The sequence below is a fragment of the Stenella coeruleoalba genome, assembly GCF_951394435.1.
Source record: "Stenella coeruleoalba genome assembly, chromosome: X".
NCBI lineage: Eukaryota > Metazoa > Chordata > Mammalia > Artiodactyla > Delphinidae > Stenella > Stenella coeruleoalba.
In genome coordinates this window covers 1599331-1614898 of record NC_137152.1, presented here as the reverse complement: position 1 = coordinate 1614898, position 15568 = coordinate 1599331, and the positions used below count along the sequence as shown (strand labels likewise).

At 46.4% G+C, this 15568-nt stretch overlaps 1 protein-coding gene across 1 annotated transcript in view; it reads left to right on the top strand.

The window, feature by feature from the left end:
- Positions 1-617: 617 nt before the first annotated feature.
- The window catches only part of ZBED1 (zinc finger BED-type containing 1), a gene marked incomplete at its 3' end in the record, with an annotated part of 76051 nt that continues 61100 nt past the window's right edge, over positions 618-15568 (top strand). The window contains exon 1 of the mRNA XM_079910479.1: positions 618-847. The remainder of the gene's footprint in view (positions 848-15568) is intronic.

Genomic DNA, 15568 nt, shown 5'->3' with positions numbered 1-15568 from the left:
AGGCTCAGCGGCCATGGCTCACAGGCCCAGCCGCTCCGCGGCACGTGGGATCTTCCTGGACCGGGGCACGAACCCGCATCCCCTGCATCGGCAGGTGGACTCTCAACCACTGCGCCACCAGGGAAGCCCTGCGTGAACTTTTTTTTTTTTTTTTTTTTTTTGCGGTACGCGGGCCTCTCACCTCCCGCTGCAGAGCACAGGCTCCGGACGCGCAGGCTGAGCGGCCATGGCTCACGGGCCCAGCCGCTCCGGGGCACGAACCCGCGTCCCCTGCATCGGCAGGCGGACCCTCAGCCACTGCGCCACCAGGGAAGCCCTGCGTGAACTTTTTTTTTTTTTTTTTGCGGTACGCGGGCCTCTCACTGCTGTGGCCTCTCCCGTTGCGGAGCACAGGCTCCGGACGCGCAGGCTCAGCAGCCACGGCTCACGGGCCCAGCCGCTCCGCGGCCTGTGGGATCTTCCCGGACCGGGGCACGAACCCGTGTCCCCTGCATCGGCAGGCGGACTCTCAACCACTGCGCCACCGGTGAAGCCCTGCGTGAACATTTTTTTGTTTTTTGTTTTTTGTTTTTTGCGGTACGCGGGTCTCTCACTGTTGTGGCCTCTCCCGTTGCGGAGCACAGGCTCCGGACGCGCAGGCGCAGCGGCCATGGCTCACGGGCCCAGCTGCTCCGCGGCATGCGGGATCCTCCCGGACCGGGGCACGAACCCGTGTCCCTTGCATCGGCAGGCGGACTCTCAACCACTGCGCCACCACGGAAGCCCCTGCGTGAACATTTTTGAACGAAGGGGGCAGGAATGTCTAAGTCGTGGTGTGTACGTTTATCCCGGAAGGCTAGAGAACAAGGTAAGAATTTACACCGTTCTTGAATCCTTATTATGTTAAAAAAAAATGATCTTGCACTTTGCCTGAAACTCTGAATGGCGATCGAAAAGAGTTGGTTAGAGGTTGGAGTTATGTGTGCTGGGTCAGCTGTGATAAGATGGGAAGACAGTCATGAGTCAGTGAAAACTCTGGACATGAATGGAAAACGCACACTCTCATACCCAACCAAGTCCTGCACAAGTTACCAGGGGTTCGCAGAAACCCTGTCCTCACCCACAAGCAGCCCCAATGAGAAACTCTCTCTTTCGGGGACCCTCACATCCACTTGACTACCGCATACCGAGTATTCTTGTTTTTAGTAGCATTTTTTAAATTGAAGTAGAGTTGACTTACAATGCTGTGTCAGTCTCTGCTGTACGGCAAAGTGACTCAGCTATACACACAGAGACATTCTTGTTTTATCTTCTTTTCCATGATGGTTTATCACAGGATATTGAGTAGAGTTCCCTGTGCTCTACAGTAGGACCTTGCTGTTTATCCATCCTATATATACTAGTCTGTATCTGCTAATTCCAAACTCCCAACCCATCCCTCTCCACCCCTCTCCCCCTAGGCAACCACAAGTCTGTTCTTTATGTCTGTGAGTCTGTTTCTGTTTCATAGATAAGTTTGTGTCATACTTTAGATTCCACATATAAGTGAGATCATATGGTATTTGTCTTTCTCTGTCTGACTGACTTCACTCAGTATGATCATCTCTAGTTGCATCCATGTTGCTGCAAATGGCATTTTTTCATTCTTTTTTATGGCTAGCATACCCAGTATTCTTGTCATAAGTTTCAAGCCAAAGGAAAAACATCATTAAGATGATTATTGTCACATGTTTGGGGCCCATATCGATAGTTTAGAGGAAGAGGGTATAAGATCAAGAGTATTCATACGGGGGCTTCCCTGATGGCGCAGTGGTTGAGAGTCCACCTGCCGTTGCAGGGAACGCGAGTTCGTGCCCCGGTCCGGGAAGATCCCACATGCCATGGAGCGGCTGGGCCCGTGAGCCATGGCCGCTGAGCCTGTGCATCCGGAGCCTGTGCGCCGCAACGGGAGAGGCCACAACAGTGAGAGGCCCACGTACCGCAAAAAGAAAAAAAAAAAAAAAGAGTATTCGTACGTTTCTAAAAAGCTTAGTGTTGTGGGGAAACGTTAAGAGAAAACATAAGGACCAATAAGGTCGTACTGTAGACCCCAGGGAACTATATTCAATACCCTGGGATAAACCATCATGGAAAAGAATATGAAAAAGAATGTAAGTGTGTGTATGTATATATATATATATATATATATATATATATATATGTGTATATATATATATATATATAATTGAATCACTTTGCTGTACAGCAAAAATTAACACAACATGGTAAATCAACTATACTTCAATTAAAAAAAGAAAGAATACATAAGAAGAGGAAGAAGTAGACAGATCCACTTTTGGGAATCGATTCGAAGAGAGGAAAGCAAGGCATGAGTCTGGCATTGACATTTCCTCTTAGCACAGTTTCTGTTGCGGCACAAAGCAAAGTAAGACTGTATCATCCACACCATGGAATCGTCAGCGCCGGCTGCCAGGGTGGACATAACCTCAGTTAATCCTTCTCACCCCTGCCAGCCAGGGAGGGATGTCCCTGATCTTATAGATTGCGGAGCTGATGGATGTAAGTCATCTGGCCCACTTAGCACCAGCTAGGAGCAGGCGTGACTCCAGCTCCGTGTATCCAGCTGCGGGGCCCGTGCATCGATCCCCAGGACATTCTCGCTTGCTTTGTGGTTTGCTGTGTTCATCCGTCTGAGTGGGGACGGCTCATGGTTCTTCTTGTGTTTGGTACAGGATTATTCATCTTCCCCAGTTGGGTGGACAAGTCCGTGTTTCTGCGACGTGTTTGACTGTTCCAAGGCTCCCCTTGCTCTTGTGGAAGGAGATGTAAATTTAAAATTGGGGTCATGCGGTTTCACACTATAGTTGACAGAGTTTTCAGTTGGAAAAGAACTTGCCCTGTTCCGGGGCCACCTGAGAGTAGTGATCTCAAGTCCCTTTGAGGGGATACATCTACTGATCACTCTCTCAATGGTCGTATCATGTACTGACCTCTCACTGTGCCTTGTGGACCCGGATTTTCTCACAAATTCCCCATGACAATCCTATGAGGCGGGGCACTGTGGATACCTCTGCTTTAAAGATAGGACAGTGGAGGGGCAGAGAGGTTGAGTTGCATGTCCAGGGTAACACAGCTGGTACCTGGGGCTGCTGACAACAGCATATGGACTCATAATCTCTGCATGGAACCACCCATCCTGCCCCTCTGGCACTAGCAAACACCCTGAAGGATGGAAAGGGGGTGGCAGTAAACCAGAAATTGGAGAATCTTCCACCCATCGTCTATCTACCCAACTATCTATTCATTTATCCACCCATTCATCCATCAATTCATCTATCCATCTATCCATCCATTCATTTATCCACCCAACCATTGATCCATCCATTCATCCGTCCACCTACCCACCCACCCAGCCACCCATCCATCTATTTGTTATTCCATCCATGTACCTATTACTTTCTGAGATCAAATATTTATACCCATGTATATGCAGGCATCCTTCAGTACCTGGCACAACCTAGGTTATCAGTATTCACTTCGTGAATGAATGCACACATGAATGAATGAATGAAATGACTTAGAGTGGATCATTCTGCAGACCCTTTCTGGGGCTTTTCTTAGTTTTACTGAGGAATAAATCCAAGGGAAGAAAAAGAGTTGGTTGGAAGAGGCCTGGGTTCCCAGGTACACCAGAGAATCATAGAGTCCCCTGGAGAGAGAGCGAGAGCGAGAGCGAGAGCGAGAGCGAGAGAGCGAGAGAGAGAGAGCCCAGTTCATGATGCAGAGAAATCACAAAACATATTCTGTGGAATACCCGTAAGTCTCTACATTCTCTCTGCTTGACTCTTTGTTCCAGAGAAAAACAATTAGATTCCAGAGTTGCCATGACTTTAGATAGAAGAGAATAAATGTCGGGCATGTGGAATTGTAATAAAAATTCTCAAGTTATGGTTCATAAATATTACCAAAGAGACGGATTATATTCTCCCGATGGTTCAGGAAATTGGAAACAGTGGGTTGCCATACTGACTGTTACTCACTGTTTCATCTCTGTCCAAGTCCCAACAATTGCAGCAGCATACTGTACCCTAGAAACTGGAAAATAGAGGAATAATGTTTATGCCGTGTTGGCAAACATTTGGAACGAGGATGGATTACCTGATATTCTAAACGTTGCTCATTTCGTAATGCCTGGAAGATCTCATGTCTTTTCCTTTCTCTTTTATTTTTTAAATAAAAGACACCTTTATAGTATAATATGTTTGCTTTTGGAATCTCCACCTTAATGTGTCTTTGACCAGTCTACCCAGATAAGTTTAAATAGCTATTTATCCTGGATTAAATGAATCATTCCCCACCCCTGAAGCAGAAAGCCAGTGAAAGGTGGCCTTTTAGCATCTAGATCCTAGAGAATTCTATCATCCCCTCCTAGCGTGGGCAAGGACCAGCCTCCAGACTCCCCTTTTTAAAGTGGGGCCCTGAGCCCCGCTGGGAAAATGCACTTTGCTCAGTGCAGGATGGAGCTCTGGGTTTTTTCCACGAAGTCCTCAGGGAGCTTCCCGTGCAGACTCCGCCTCTTTCAACGGTGAGTTCTAAAAGCATCAACGTAGCAAGACTCACTTTTAAAATTAATGAAAACAAAGTTTAAATCCCTTTCAATCTTCAGTTGCCGTGTACACAGCTAATTACTCTTTAAAACTGATTGGGGTTTGGACTTGATAAAAGTTCCTTTTTTCTGCCACGATCGACTAACCCCTGCCCTTTTTGTAAGCCTTCCCCCCCTGGCTTGATCTAATCAGCCCTTCATCACATGAGCTGTTCTTCCTCAGGGACAAAACCACACACAGGCACAGAGGAAGGTGATGCAATTGTTCCTGTATCCTGTCGGGAGGCCATGCATGCTGTTGGTTGTTGCTGGTCTTACCGATGTATTTGAACTGATCCATCTGGGATGTTCACCTCATCTGCTCTGTGATAAATTGTCTGGGTGTGTTCACTTCCTACTGAAGGTCAGGGGAGAGGCTTTCCCAAGCTCCAAATCCATCTCCCGAGTTAAGTAAAACTCCAGATTTCATTTTGTTACCATTTCCAGCCTAGGTTGTTCTCTGCAGTGTGTTTACGCACAAAACCACACATGGAGTGGTCCATGGGCTGGCAGCATCAGCATCACCCAGCAACTGGGATGAGGAACAAATATTTGTTTCTTATGCCAAATCACAGTATCACACTACCTAACCTTTGAGATTTGAGAATATTTATTTGGGGTGTCATTTAAAAAAATCACTGGATCTTATATGGAACCGTAAGACCCAGAATTGCCAAAGCAATCCTGAAGAAAAAGAACAAAGCCGGAGGCATCACCCTCCCAGACTTCAGACAATACTACAAAGCTACAGTAATCAAAACAGTGTGGTATCAGCACAAAAACAGACATGGATCAAAGGAACAGAATAGAGAGCCCAGAAATAAACCCACAGACTTATGGTCAATTAATCTTTGACAACAAAGACAAGAATATACAATGGAGAAAAGACAGTCTCTCTGGCAAGTGGTGTTAGGAATGTTGGACAGTCACATGTAAATCAATGGAGTTAGAACACACCCTCACATCACACACAAAAATAAACTCAAATGGCTTAAAGACTTAAATATAAGGTATGATACCATAAAACTCCTAGAAGAGAACATAGGCAAAATATTCTCTGACATAAATTGTACCAATGTGTTCTTTGATCAGTCTCCCAAGGCAATAGAAATAAAAGCAAAAATAAACAAAGGGGACGCAATCAAACTTACGAGCTTCTGCACAGCAACGGAAATCATCAACAAAATGAAAAGACAACCTATGGAAGGGGAGAAAATATTTGCAAACGATGGGACCAACAAGGGCTTAATTTCCAAAGTATACAAAGAACTTATACAATTCAATAAAAAAAAAAAATCAAAAAATGGGCAGGAAACCTAACCAGGCATTTCTCCAGAACCATAAAAGAAGATGCTGGCTTTGCTTTAAGCTACAAAGTAGGTGGTAATTTGTTACGACAGCAACAGGAGACTGATTCACCTCTTAAAATATGACAGGTCAGAGCAAATATCCTTCTAGAGTGAATCACCCAGGGGTCTTATGAACCAGAGGCAGCTTCAGCCAATCAGGATAGGGTCAGGATGCTATGTCCGTAACCAGCTCCTGGTCAACAGCTGCAGCAGTTGGTCCAAGAAACGGGCTTTGAGCTACGAGACTGACTGACTGATTTTCAGCATGGTGGTTTTTTAAGTTGAAGTAGACTTGCTGTACCATATTATATAAGGTACAGGTGTACAATATAGTGATTCACAATTTTTAAAGGTTACACGCCATTTATAGTTATTATAAAATATTGGCTGGGGGGCTTCCCTGGTGACGCAGTGCTTGAGAGTCCGCCTGCCGATGCAGGGGACGCGGGTTCGTGCCCCGGTCCGGGAGCATCCCACATGCCGTGGAGCGGCTGGGCCCGTGAGCCATGGCCGCTGAGCCTGCGCGTCCGGAGCCTGTGCTCCGCAACCGGAGAGGCCACAGCAGTGAGAGGCCCGCATACCGCAAAAAAATATATGTATATATTGGCTGTATTCCCTGTAGCATGGTGGTTTTTATCTTTGAAAAATCGTCCCCAGTTCCCCAGAAATCTTTTAGGGCTGGCGCATACAGGGACCTTGATTTGATGGTGGACTCTGAGCTCATTCAAGGAGAGCAGGGAGTTTGCTGAATGCCTGGAAAACACTCACTTTCCACATCTCCTTGGCCCATTGGCCCGTGAGAGGCTGTGCCCACTGTCCCCTGTTCATTGGGATTGTAGCTGTACCCTAACATGCAGAATGATGAGAAAATGAAGAGTTGGGGGCTTTCCTTGCCCGAAGTCTGAAATCCTCCAAGCATGACCTGCGTTTCCCAAGCCTAATTCTGAGAAAGACGGAGATGCTGCAGGACAAAGGGGCAACATCACCTGCATCCTTTTCAGAAATGCCACGTTTCAGAGGAGAAAAAACAGGGCTGTGTTTGTGGAATGTGTCATTTCCAGGACAGCTCCTGAGCCCCCCTTTCATTCACCCTCCTGTTAATTCAGTGATCAAAGATACCTGAAGGTAGGGCCATGCTCGCTCTTATACGGCATTCAAGCAGCAAAGTTTTTACTCACAGGTTCCAGGACATCTGAGCATCTAGACTTGCCTGGAAATCTCCTGCTGTTTCGCTCCATGCATAGAAAAGTTTACTGGAAACCTCGATGTCTTTCTTAACGTATTTTGGACATACGCAGAACTTCTGGAAAGTTATGAAGACCTTGTTCTAGAGACAAGGTTTTCTTGGAGGAAGACAAGAAAGCCGTTGGTTAAGGGAAAGTGTCAGCCTTGATAACTCAAGCTTTTAGCGCGTGACGCGTACCTGTATATGTAACGTGCATCTTATATTTCGAGGTAGGGCACATGGTATATTTCTATTCTACCTGCAGCCTCTTGGAGAAGGGATTCTACTCCTGTCCGAAGTTACTTCAACAGTATCTAACAGACAGTATCTAACTCTATACAAACAGTAGTATTCATCCACAGGGTAACGAACTTCGGATGTTACTGGTTCTGTTCCCTGGAATCCAATTGGGTTGAAATGCTCCTAAATGTGTCGGGTGGTCAGGTTGGTTTGGGGAAAGCTGCCGATCGTATCATAATCTCTCTTCCCTGGAAAGATTTCATTGCACTTGCGCGAAGAAAAGACAGAGACGTCTTGCTGAAATGAATAATAGCTCCCTCTTTGCAGCCCCGTGTTTCCCACGTGTTTTGATCCCCAGAGCCCCTGTTACTCCCTGCTAACACGGCAATGAGTGTCCTGAGTTATTTGTGTTGGAAGGAATTTTGCTTGGTGTAGTTTGGAAAACACTTAAGGACACAGAGAGAAGAATCCGGTGGTTCCTGTGGAAGCCTCTGCTGAATGCTGAGGGCAGTTCTCTGCTTCTTACGGTGCGCCATCCCCGTGGACCATTCAGCTCACCCGATCTGCAACCTCTGGTTGCTGAGAAGACTCCTAGGCCTGCATCCTATAAATACATGCTTTTTTATTTACTGAAGTTGTTTGCCAAATAAATATATGTGAACATATTTAATAGATAAACATCCCTTTAAAAAAAATATCACCCTTAGCCTGCGTTTCATCCCTCCCAAGCGCGAGACCCACGTTTCTCAGAACTGTGCAAGTGTGGTTTATTTTCTGCCTTTATTTTTTTCTGCGATCCGGTAGAGTTTCTGAATCCCCAAATCAAAATAAGTGTCATTAAAAGAAAAAACTTGCACAAACATTTCCTAAGACTCTACAACGAAAAGCAATTTCTGTTTTGACAGCATTTTCTCACACAATTAGCTTATTTGTCTGGTTGACCAGATATACATGTTATAGACAAAAAAAAAAAAAAAAAGACACATTTTCTGCCAGGGAGAATAGCATTCCAAGGGAGGTGAGGAACTCTGTGGGGTCCAGGGAGCCAGTGCACTGCTTGGGGATGAAGCTTGTCTAGGAGTTTAGGATGAAGATGGACCCAGTGAGAGACCAGCCAGGGTCCTCTGACCCTTTTGCTTTAATTTCGTTGTACACACTCTTAAATACCCCTCAGGGATGCTCACCTCCTCAGTCTTAGAGAACATTCTGAGGCAGTGTTGAACGTCCCTCCAATATTCCCACTGTATTTTTTTTTTATAAATTTACCAATTAATTAATTTTATTTTTGGCTGCGTTGGGTCTTCGTTGCTGTGCGCGGGCTTTCTCTAGTTGCGGCGAGCGGGGGCTGCTCTTTGTTGCGGTGCGTGGGCTTCTCATTGCAGTGGCTTCTCTTGTTGCGGAGCGTGGGCTCTAGGTGCGCGGGCTTCAGGAGTTGTGGTGCATGGGCTCAGTAGCTGTGGCTTGCAGGCTCAGTAGTTGTGGTGCACGGGCTTAGTTGCTCCGCGGCATGTGGGATCTTCCCGGACCAGGGCTCGAACCTGTGTCCCCTGCATTGGCAGGAGGATTCTTAACCACTGCGCCACCAGGGAAGCCCCTTCCACTGTGTTTCGTGTGCACAGGTAGCTTCCAGCCCCAGCACCTGCACTGACTTACCTGTGCAGGTGTGGGTGTCATGACACTGGACGGAGGGTAGCTCTGTCCAGTCCCAGGTGGGAGCTCCATCCAGCCCAGCTCACACTTTCTCCCTCACACTTCCTAGTATGGCCACGACACACTGCATCTTCTTAGTCAACCCAGCGGGCAACCGTGGGACTCTTAGGGTCTCCCGTGAGCTGAGGTGGTGATACCTACACGGACTTGGTGATTCTGGTATGGATGGACTTAGCGTCTATGAGAGAGGCAGATTCTTATCGGGAGGTGAGGAAAGTCCACATACATCTTCCCAGGGTTGCGGGATGCCGTCTCCCCTGGGGTACCCACCTGCTGTGGCCAGTCATACCCTTGGAACGAATCACCTGTGGGGTTATGTGTCTCCCATCCCAAAGCCCCCTTAGGCGTCTCATCCGTCTCCCCTGTCGACACCTTAATGGAGAGGTGGTAGAACCAGCTCGTGCCCACCCTTGGAGCCCAGCACGGCTCATCACGTCCCAAATCCATGCTCCACGACCTCAACCAGGGCGGCCGTGTTTACACCACAGAAATTGGCTCCAGAGACGGACCAGCATTTCTTTTTTTCCTGGATAGTCGGTTAACCCTTTACCAGGACCCCGCTGTTGTGATACGCATCCCCCAAGGAGAGAAGAGAAAATTGGTTGGCGTGCACCCATTGAAGAAGAAAGAAACATTAAAATGATGAGAGAGAATCTGAAAAAGAGTAGATATATACGTGTAACTGAATCACTGTGCTGTACGCCTGAAACTAACGCCACACTGTAAATCTACTAGACGTCAATTAGAAACAGAAACAAAGAAGAAAAAAGCTTTGCACTTGGAAAAAATTAAGTCAAAAAAAGAAAAAAAAAAAAAAGGATGGACCCCTATTTGAAGGTGAATAGACACAGAAGAACTTCAGTGGTAAGCAGCTTATGAAATCATGCAGGATACATGGGCAGGCTTTCCACGGAATCCCCATCCCCTTGGCGGGTGTTTATGAAGGCCAGCCCAGTGCTGCCAGGAGACGCGTCAGAGTGCCATCCGGGCCGCTTTCAACTGAGAACGTTTCCATGCGCGAGAGTGTCATGCTGGCATAGCCGCCAGTTTCCCCGTTGCTGCAAGGATGAAAGTGTTTTGCAAACACCGGAATGCCTTATCAAGCTGAAACAGAGCTTTTGCGGTGGGTGGATGAGTTTATGTCCAAAAAAAAAAAAAAAAGAAAAGAAACGAAAATTATTTTTGGCCACCAAAAATCTTTCCGCTAAAAACAAATACGTTTGGGTAAAACATTTGGAGTAAAAGTACAATTTTAATTGCAAAATATTTGAGGGGTGGGGGCTGGAGGCGTGGCTGTTTCATGGATCATGTATTCAGGTCTGATAAAATGTGGTTATAAATTCAGGTCTGATAAAATGTGGTTATAAATTTATTTCAAAACGTAGGTTAGGAACAAAGAAAAGCCATGAGTTAGAAACACGGCTGGGAGAAGATTTTTAAATGTTTGAAATAGGCCAGTATGCTGGATATAAATGTTCATACACTCAAGTATGGCTCCCATGGGTTGATTTTTATTGATCCCCTACCTGAAGGAACACAAGGAGGTTGTACAAATAATTGGTGGTGATTAACGTTGGTAAATGCGACAGATGAAATAAAATAAACCAGTTTGGGGATGGTCATTCCCCAGTGAAATTGTAGTTCCAATAAACCCAGAAAAACGTGAAAGCTGGGTAACTTAGAAAGTGGACCAGTGTACAGAAGTATTGAATCATTATGTCGTAGAACAAGGACTAAAAGTACTGTAGGTCAATTATACTTCAAAAGCAGACAAAAACTCTTAGGAAAAGAGATCAGATTGGTGGTTACAGAGACGGGGGTAGGGGAAGGTGGAATTGGAGGAAGGTGACCCAAAGGAACTTTTATCCAGTTAAAAGGTAAATAAGTGCTAGGGATGTAATGTTCAATATTATAAACATGATACAAGTAATTAACACTGCTCTGTGTTATATATGAAAGTCGTTAAGACAGTAAATCCTGAGATTTCTCATCACGAGAAAAGCAAAAATAGTTTTTCTATTTTGTTTCTTTTGTATCTCTGTGAAATGATGGATGGTCACTAAAGTTACGTGGTCATGATTTCATGATGTATGTAAGTCACTATGCCGTATCCCTTAAGCTTATACAGTGCTGTGTGTTAATTCTATCTCAGTAAACCTGGAAGAAGAAAAAGGTGGGAGGATTTTACGTGAAACAAGATGATGGAAAATCCTTCATCCCTGTGTTCATTCCAGCCTTTCAACGAACTGTAAGGAAAACAGCTCCATAACGAAGAGGAGAGACCCAGAGAAAATGTGTGTCCGTTCTCCCGGAGTTTATTAGCGATAAAACAGCTCAGATTGATAAATCGTTCTCCAGGTATATCTCTAAGCCTGTATGTGAAGAGCACTTCAACATGGTTGGAGGGCTTCAGAAAAAGAGAAACTCGTAGCTCACGCTTGGTGCCAGAAGGATACAGATTCCTTTCGGCTCCTGTTTTAAGTTACTCTACAACGCAGACTTTGGCATTGATCAAACGCCTCATTCCTCAAGTCTAATTAAAGGGAGCCGTCAATAATTCAAAACCGTGACGAATAAAAATGCGCCTGGCTTTCAGAAGGGACGCGTAGTGTCCTCTATCTGGGATCTACAACCCAAATTACGTTGTAGGAGCTGTTATCCGTGTTGGAATTCCATGACTCATTGTCTGAACAGGGCGACCTGACAGTTGACGGGAAGAGGGAGCTTGAATTAAATAATCACCACGTGGAGGGTTGGGCGTTTCGAGTTGTGTCTGCATTTTGCTATTTTTACCGTCCTCACTCACCTCCTTGGCGGTTATTATCTATAAAACGTACAGGATCCTGGAACCAAACTTTGTGAATATTCTCCTGTCCGGGAGATCGAGGGCCAGCCTCGTGCAGCTTGTTTTGGGTGACACACATTTAACTTGATACGAAAAAAAAAAAAAAAAACTCCTTGTAGCACAAGCTACATCCTCCGTGCTGACCAAATTAAGGGTAAACGAGATAGAATTGGGAAGGGTTTATTTCTAAGTATTCCAGCAGGAGATGAAATTTAAACTGGGTCGTTATGGCCCCAAGCTAAGAACGGCTTTCACATTTTTAAACGGTTCCATTTTCTTATTTAAAAACGTTTTTTAAATTTTTATGTCTTCTTCCATTTTTATTGAGATGGAATTGACATACAGCACCGGAACAGTTGACGGCGTATGGCGCAATGATTTGACTTACGTCATGAAACAGTGATAAGATTCATCTTTTCATATTGATGATTCAAATTCTCCAAATTAAAGAAATAGAAAAACATTTTTTCCTTGTGATGGGCTCAGATCTATGGAAGCTGCCTGGCCTGGGATATCACCCCACACATCCCCAAGCTCAGGCAGCCGACAGGCAATGACCCATTGTACAAAAGACCAGCTCTGCGGTGCAATGCAGGCGCCAGACCTCCCCAAGGGATCAGGCTGCAAAGGTCACATCCTTGCTGGGCTGTTTCTCCTGTCCTGCTCTGTCTTCCTCACTCCCTTTTCTCCTGAGAGCTCTCCCTGGAACCCCCAGCATCCCAGAGCTCCGGGGCCACAAAGCAGCGATCAGGGAGGGAACGTGACCTGCATCCCAAGGGTGGGACTGTTTGCACCTGGATCACAGACACCCGTGACTGTAGCTCAGTTCCCAGCCTGAAGCTGCAGCTGGTGTAGACAGCGCTTTGCTGGCTCCTGACCTGGAGGAGGAGCCTCCGATCTGGACTCAGGTGAGCTGAGCTGACACTTTACTGCCTCCCTTCACACCTACAGATATAGCACCACACTCCGTGTGTGTGTCTCTGTGTGTACAGTATTTTTCCACTTGCAAAATAGATCATCTCTTCTGCATAGCATTTTTTAACTAAAGACAAAAATAAATAAATTAATTAAAAAATCCCTAGCCGTGAGTGTTAAGGGGAGGCCAAGTTCAATTTTCCTGCTCCGGAGAAATCTGTGTCTTCCTAGGCGTGGAGGTAAGAAGGGCCGACAGAGACTCAATGTCACAGGCAGGATTCTCCATTATCAAGGCTGGGTCAGGACATCTTCTGACACCCACATCTTGAGGGGTGTCTGGGTGAACAGGGAACCGAAATCCAGAAGGAGGTCCAAGTTCATGAGATTGTTTTTTAAAAAAGACGGACGCAGAGGAAACAGGAGCGTGACTGATGTAACAATTTGCCTTAGTCTCTGAGGTATGGATGGGATGTTTCCCCACAAACCTTGCAGCCAGCGGGGCTGGCTGGTGCCCCACGGAGAGCTCTTGCTTGAAAAGCTTTGTTCCTTTGGGAAGATTGAGTCCAGCAGGAAATACCGACACAGACCTCTTTAGGGCCACACACCCTAATACAAGGCACCAGAAACCCCCAGGACTGCAAGCATCCTCATCTTTACTTCTGTAACCCCCCAGAGAGGAAACGGACGCTCTTTTCAAAAATCTGTCTCTGCTCCAAATACCTCTGCCTTTGTGTCACTTACCTCTTGATGCAAAACATCTTCCCCCAGTACCAGCACACGTTCCTGGGAGTCTGAAATCCAGGCATAGTTTAGCCGAGTCCTCTGCTGCAGGCTGCAGATGTGTCAGCCAGGGCTGGGGGCTCCCCGGAGACAGTGGGAGGGTCTGAAGCAGCTGTTGGCAGGAACTGGTTCCTTGTGGCTTTTCACACTGAGGGTTTTGGCTCCCTTCTGGCTGTTGGCTGGAAGCCACTGTCCATTCCTTGCTGTGTGGACATCTCAGGACACGGCCCCTGGGTTCCATGGGGCAGGAGGCTTTGCTGGCAGAACAGAAGTTTCAGTCTTTTTTTTTTTTTAATTTTTGGCTGCATTGGGTCTTTGTTGCTGCATGTGGACCTTCTTTAGTTGCAGCGAGCGGGGGCTACTCTTCGTTTTTTTGCTCGGGCTTCTCTTTGCAGTGGCTTCTCTTGTTGTGGGGCATGGGCTCTAGGCTTGCGGGTTCAGTAGTTGTGGCACACGGGCTCAGTAGTTGTGGCTCACGGGGTCTAGAACGCAGGCTCAGTAGTTGTGGCGCACGGGCTTAGTTACTCTGCAGCATATGGGATCTTCCCAGACCAGGGCTCGAACCCGTGTCCCCTGCACTGGCAGGCGAATTCTTAACCACTGCGCCACCAGTTAAGTCCCAGAAGTTTCAGTCTTATGCAACACAGTCTCAGAAGAGACATCCACTAACCTTTGCCATCTTTTTTTTTTTTTTTTCCCTACACTGCGTGGCATGCGGGATCTCAGTTCCCCAGCCAGGGATCAAACCCTCGTCCCCTGCAGTGGAAGTGCGGAATCTTAACCCCTGGACCGCCAGGGAAGTCCCTAAGCTTTGCCATCTTTGCATTAGAAGAAAGACACAGATTCCACCCATATTCCTGGGGTGAAGGTGACGCAAGGGCATGAACATTAGGAGGAGGGGATTGGGAGGGACCAGCTTGGAGACGGTCAACTAAATCCTCACGCTCTGGTCCCCCACAGAAATCTCTCTGCTTTTGATTGCAGATGGGAAGATGGAAAAGCAGCAAACTTGCTTTATCTTTCAATAATTGTTTAATAGCTGTGGCTTAAGCCCAAACAGTTGTTCAGTGTTCCTTGAGGTCGACTCGATCCGTGACCATGAGCTAGTAAGCCAGGCTTATCAAACAATACGGAGAAGGCGGCTGAGAAGAGAAAAACAAGGTGGCAGCCCATTGGCAGAGTTTGGTGCCATTTCTGGCTCCTCCATCTCACAAGGGTGTAAGTAGGAAAAAAAAAAAAGAATTGCCCGAGTGTAAAAATAAGTGAGAAAAACCACACACCTGTATTGTGTGTGGATTCAGGTCAAACATTTATACAGAGGCAAGCTGAGTTCCTCACTCTAGGTGCCCTGCAGTCCTTTCTATTTAGAAAATAAAAAGTAAGAAAAGGGTGACTTGAAGAGGAAGGACTCACAGCCCAAAACAAAACAAAGAGGCATTGTGGAAAACTGCAACTGGAATAGAAGAGCAGATCTGAGGCACAGTCAGCGACAGACTCACCAGACGCAGAGGCGGGACCCTTCCTGAGAACCTGCTCCAGACAATCCCATCCCAACTCTGCAGACACAGCTGGATGTTGACGAGGTTGAAAGAATGCATTCACCGTGGGGGGTGGGGGGAGAAGTGGGGCTTCAAAGGGATAAATCCTTTTAAAATAAAAATTCCTAAACCATGAGGCAAATGAAAGAGGAGAAAAACGCAGCCTATGGGGGGAAAATTGGACAAAACGAAGAGCAAAAACACGACCAGACGTGACAAATATGCTACTCTAGGAGGGATTCAGGAGGTTTTAAGTCATACATGGCCTCTGCAGGAATTACTTTTCATCTTCTTTTTAAAAGGAGGAGAAGGCAATTACGAAGATTCCTCCTATTTGAAGGA